Here is a 5,751-nt window from a genome sequence, read left to right as displayed (position 1 = left end):
AGTAAAATTCCGACTTAGGAAATACTACGAGTACTTGGTGATGTTTTTGTAAAAAAAAACAGTGAAGGATGATACCGCGTACACGTAGGCGCCACATCACCAGATTTCCCGTTTTGACGTCCACAGGTGGCCAGCCACCGATTCAATCAGCTGCAGGCAACAAAGAAAAGTGCTCCCCGTCCATCTGCCCGCCGTGCCGGCAACACTCCGTCATCGCTCGCCGCTGCAGCCAACGGCCCATCCGGTCCGGCGGGCCTTCTCCTCTCCACCGACCATGGGGGACGCTCCAAGCCATCCCGACTCAGCGGTGCTTGCGTATGTAGACTTTCACAGGGAGGTGCGTGCACAAATGGAAGGAAGAAAGCCCCCCGAGTTTCAGAGCTTGCTCTGCAGCAAACAACAAATCAACTGTCCCTCAAAGCCCTCCTCCCACCAGAGCAAGCCCAGTCAATCTTTTGCTACCAATCCTAACAAAACCCAGAAATTTTCAGTAGGAGGTAGGGAGGACTGAGGAGCACCAAGGGTGCCAACAATGGAGTTGGTGGTAGGTGCTTCAGAGGCCACCATGAAATCGCTCTTGAGGAAGCTTGGAGGTCTGCTTGCTCAAGAGTATGCTCTCATCAGAGTTGTCCGCGGAGACATCCAGTACATGATATCAACGACGAAATGGCGAGCATGCAGGCCTTTCTCGTCGACCTCAGCAGCACTAGTCCCCAGGGCCATGACCACCGGATGAAAGACTGGATGAAGCAGATCCGCGATGTCACCTATGACATCGAGGACTGCGTGGACGACTTCGCGCACCGCCTCTCCCACGACCCTGGTGGCAAAGTCATCTGCACATTTGTCATGTCCAATGTCTATGAGGTTTGGACATGGCGATCTCGCCGCAACATCGCTTCCAACATCGCTGAGCTCAAGGTCCGCGCGCAGCAGATTGGCGAACGACGTAAAAGGTATGGTGTCGAGAATCCGAAGATCGAGTGGCGTCAGGGAGTCCGGTGCAGCTGCCACTGGAAGATTCCAGGCTGCCGAGAACCAACAGGCGAGCCTTGAGCTTGTTGGTACCAAGAAGCCTGTGGGAGTGGACAAGGACATGAAGAAACTCGGAGAGTGGGTGACCTTGCAACAACCAGCTGCAGCATGTCTCACAGACCCTTCCTCATCAGCTCCTACATCCCAAACCGGGGCTAAGAAGCAAGACCAAGGCATTCTGTCCATCCTCGGGTTCGGAGGGGTGGGCAAGACTACTATGGCCATGGCGTTATACCAGAAATTTGGTGAGCAATTTGACTGCCGAGCCATGGTCACGGTGTCGCAGAGCTCCGATATAGAAGCGATACTACGAAGCATACACAGTCAAGTCGTGCCACAATCCAAAGATGGTGACGGGCAGCAAGGCAGCAGCGGTGTCGGCACCTTGGAGAAAAAACGCCTCGTGGCTGCCATAGGCAGCATGTGGGATACTGTCATACCGAAGGGCCAGCAGGACGATGAGCAGTGTGGTGGTAGCACCTCAGATATTGCACGAGATCTCATGAAGCACTTGGAGGAACAAAGGTACAATATATTTTTCAAGTTGAGTTTGCATTGTGGTTAATTAGGTCATTGCAAAATTATAGAGTTGCATAGTATGCAGGAAAAAAACCCGGTAGATCCGCAAGTTGCTCTTCTTATGGATACAATAGACTCACATTAAAAGAAAAGAAAGAAAGAAAATGTGTGGCTAGTATCAGACCAATTTTTATTTGACCATAGGCACAAGCAACTTATTGGTCCTATACTCAAAATTGCAAAAGCGTTGCGTGCAAAAAAGTATATGCTAGTTTAATACTGCACTTTTTGGGTCATAAGTTATTAGTGTGTAGTTCATTTCCTTGCTGTTGATATTTCATTATTCTTAATAAAAATCAACATCTGGGACTCACATATTAAGATACTCCTATTTTTTAAAGAAATTTCATAGTATGGAGGACACATCTACATGCACATGTGAATATGCTGCTGATATTTGAGTATATGTAGTTCATTGTATGCAGCTCGCCCCTATAGAATATGCGGGTCTATATATACTCTATAATAGATTTGGGTGTTTGTATATATATGTCCACATTTTGTCTTTTTTGGGTAGCTTACATGTTAAAATATTTTCAATGAAATTTCGCATATATGTAGGACACATCTACATGCACATGTGAATGTTGTTTCAGCTGTATTTGAAATATTTCAATTTGATTCTGTAGTATGTGAAAATCTCGGACTCACTGGAGCCAGCGATGATCGTATTCCTCATATTTACCCCGTTACAGTGATAAGATAAAATAAACTACTGTAAAGAGCTTATTTAAAACGTACTACTCTTGATGAATCTTTCTTCTCATTGCAGTTACTTGCTCTTAGTTGATGATGTATGGTCTGCATCAATGTGGGATAAAATAAAAAGTCACTGCCAAACTGTAAGAGAGGCAGTAGAATAATAGTTACCACACGGTTTCAAGCGGTTGCCACTGCTTGCATCAGCGATGAAGGATCAGGTCTTGTTCATAAATTGGTCGGACTTAGCGATGACCAAGCTAAAGAACTATTCATGGCCGAATCCAATATGAGTGAAGAAAACCAGAAGAAAATTCCACCTGGACTCTGGAAAATGTGCGGGGGTCTGCCATTGGCCATAGTTATCATGGCTGGGCACGTAGCCTGCAACCCAGATAAAGTAGAGAATGACTGGAAGGAAGTTTGCACCAGGTTGGTACCGGACACAATGATACTAAGCCATTGCTACAATGATATGCCTGCTGAGATCAAGACATGCTCCTTGCATCTATGCATATTGCTACAATGGCTAGCAGAAGGCTTCGTCAGTGAGAAGGATGGGCTGAGTGCGGAGGATGTCGCAGAGACATACTTCAATCATCTCATAAAGAGGAAGATCATACGTGCTGTGGAGCACAGCAGCAATGGGAAGGTGAAGAGCTATCAAGTTCATGGCATGGTTCTCGAGTACATTGTGTCCAGGGCAAGCGAAGAGAACTTTGTCACTGTGGTTGGTGGCCACTGGCTCATGGCACCGCCTAGCAACAAAGTCCGTCGGCTGTCCCTCCAAGGTGGTGGCTCCAAATACAAGAAAGGAATGGATGGCATGAACTTTTCTCATGTCCGATCTCTGACCTTGTTTGGGAGCTTGACCCGACTGCCTTCCAATTCATTGAAGTTAGGAATTGTGCAAGTGCTAGACCTTGAAGGTTGCAATGATTTTAAAAAGCAACATGCCAAGGAGATATGCAAGATGCTTCTACTCAAGTACCTCAGTCTCCGGAGGACAGAGATTGACAAGATACCTAAGAAGATTGGAAAGCTCCAATATCTGGAGACTATTGACATAAGGGAGACCAATGTCACAGAGCTTCCAAGCACTATCTCCCAGCTTGAACGACTGGTCAACATACTTGGTGGAAACAAAAGAACACGGAAGGCACTGAAGCTTCCAGATGACCTGAAGAAGGAAACAATGAAATCCCTGCGCATCCTGTCAGGTATCGAGATTGATGAGCGGTCAGTAGTTGTTGTGGCAGACCTTCATCTTCTAACTGAACTGAGGAAGCTAGCCATTTACAAGCTCAACATCAGAAAGGGAAGTAAGATTTTCAAAGAATTAAGCTCAGCAATTGAGTATCTTGGTGGCTACTCTCTTCACACCCTGAAAATAGATGACGAGTCATCTGAGTTTCTAAAATCGTTGAGTGCTCTCTCTTTCCCTCCCAAGTTTCTCAATGCTCTTGAACTGTCTGGCAAGTTGGTTGAGCTCCCACAATGGATCACAAAACTTGATGCCTTGACGAAGTTGACCCTCTCGGTGACGGTGCTAACTACTGATGCTTTGCGCCAGTTGAGCAAGCTCAAGACACTGTTTTCTCTCACGTTTTCACTTACTTCAGGAAAGGTGGATTCTGAAACAGGTGCCACCACAGGGGAAAACAAGGCTGATGGGGAGATCATAGTTCCAGCTAGCGGATTTGAGGAGCTCAAGCTTCTTCACTTCTCGGCTCCATTGGTGCCACTGCTAACCTTCCAAAATAACGCGATGCCGAAGCTAGAACGGATCGAGCTAAGGTTCAGCAATTTTGGTGGAATGCATGACATGGAAAACCTTCAAGGTCTAAAAGAGGTGCATCTCAGAATGCATGACAAAGCAGGTGAGGTTACCAAGTTAATGGTAAACGAAATGGCAACTGCAGCTACGGAAGATGACAAAGGCCCCAGAATAATTGTTGATCAGTATCACGAGTGAGTGACCTGGTTTATTATTCTTTGATTTTTCTTCTATAAACTATTCTGTTGTATAATTCTATTCTTTGTGCAACTTCAGAACAGTATTTGCATGATCTATTTTTAATTATATCCTTGAGCTTCATCTGTAATGCTTTACAGTGCCCGAGCAAGCCCAATCTATACTTTTTTTTTCTCACATTTTCACTCACAGTGGCATAGCAGAATCCAAATGACATCTTAATCAATGTGTTTAGGCAAATTTTAATCAATGACATCTTCATCTATACATGTGTTTATCTAGCTTGCCTTGCCAAATTATACATGAATCAGTGCTCGAAGGGATTCATAGGCACCAAAGGAAATTCTTCTACCAAGGCTTGAGGTTGTCCAATAAGCAAGTTCATATTAGCTTGTAGGGCATTTTTGTTTCAAATGATCCTTAAAATTCAGGAATACGAGGAGAATGGCGGGACGCAATAGATGGTGGCACTTGGGAGGGGTGGCGGGACACAAAGGAGATGGGGAGGTGGCGAGCGACCGGACATAGAACCATGATGGGAGGTGGCAGTACAACAACGATGCGTCGACTAGAGGGGTTTTGGAAGCTTTCTTGTAACAAGTTTGGATAGTACGGATAATGTAAGTTTCCTACATGTGCAATATATGGTGAGAACAACCTATATGATGCAACAAGCAAACTAGCTAATTAGGAACAACACAAAGTAAAACATGTGGAAAAGATTAACGATAAATTTGAGAAGATGGTCTATCCTGAAGTTCACACTCTTGGTGATTGTTAATCTCCGTTAAAAATGTACTGGATCCAAAGCTAACAACTCACCCTATTCTCCTCCAGCGGATGAGCCTGAAATCAATCGTGGTTGGACTTGAAGGTGCCCACCAAATCTTTACAAACTTCTCCGGAGGACGCCACAACAAAGAATCTTCCGTAAGGACTCAAACCGTCTAAAGAGTCCCCAACAACTCCAAAAGTAACAAGATCCACTTTGCATCAAGAGGGATTCAGTATGGTGAAAGTGTAGACCGGTGTCTTCTCTTGCTCCATCTAAAGGATGGTGAAGTTTGGTTGCGTTGTCTAGACATTCCGGACTACTTCCTCGCAGTTAGAAGCTGCAACTCTCTGGAAACCCTGGAAGTTACCTGACCGGATGTTCAGGCCAACATTTATGCAGACACCGGGATTTCCAGAGAGCTGCAACTCAAAGTTGCACTTCTCTGCACACCCACGGAGGCTCTGGGCAAACCCTAGGATTTCGAGAGAGTCGCAACTCATTGTTGCACTTCTATGGACACCCCGAAGGTAGCACGGAGGCTCCCCCCGGTGGACGAGACTTGCCTGGTCCCTTCTGTAGGGTTTCGTAGTAATTTCAAAAAAATTCCTACGCACACGCAAGATCATGTGATGCATAGCAACGAGAGGGGAGAGTGTTGTCTAAGTACCCACGCAGACCGACTGCGGAA

The 5,751-nt window shown here is 45.7% G+C and overlaps 1 pseudogene; it reads left to right on the top strand.

Moving 5' to 3' along the window:
• Nucleotides 1–532: 532 nt before the first annotated feature.
• LOC123129274 (disease resistance protein Pik-2-like) lies at nt 533–4,288 on the top strand (annotated as a pseudogene).
• The last annotated feature ends 1,463 nt before the right edge of the window (nt 4,289–5,751 follow it).

The sequence above is a fragment of the Triticum aestivum genome, chromosome 6A (genome assembly GCF_018294505.1).
Source record: "Triticum aestivum cultivar Chinese Spring chromosome 6A, IWGSC CS RefSeq v2.1, whole genome shotgun sequence".
In the NCBI taxonomy this organism is placed as follows: Eukaryota; Viridiplantae; Streptophyta; class Magnoliopsida; order Poales; family Poaceae; genus Triticum; species Triticum aestivum.
Note: the sequence above shows the minus strand (reverse complement) of the source record. Positions and strands in the feature narration are given on the sequence as shown.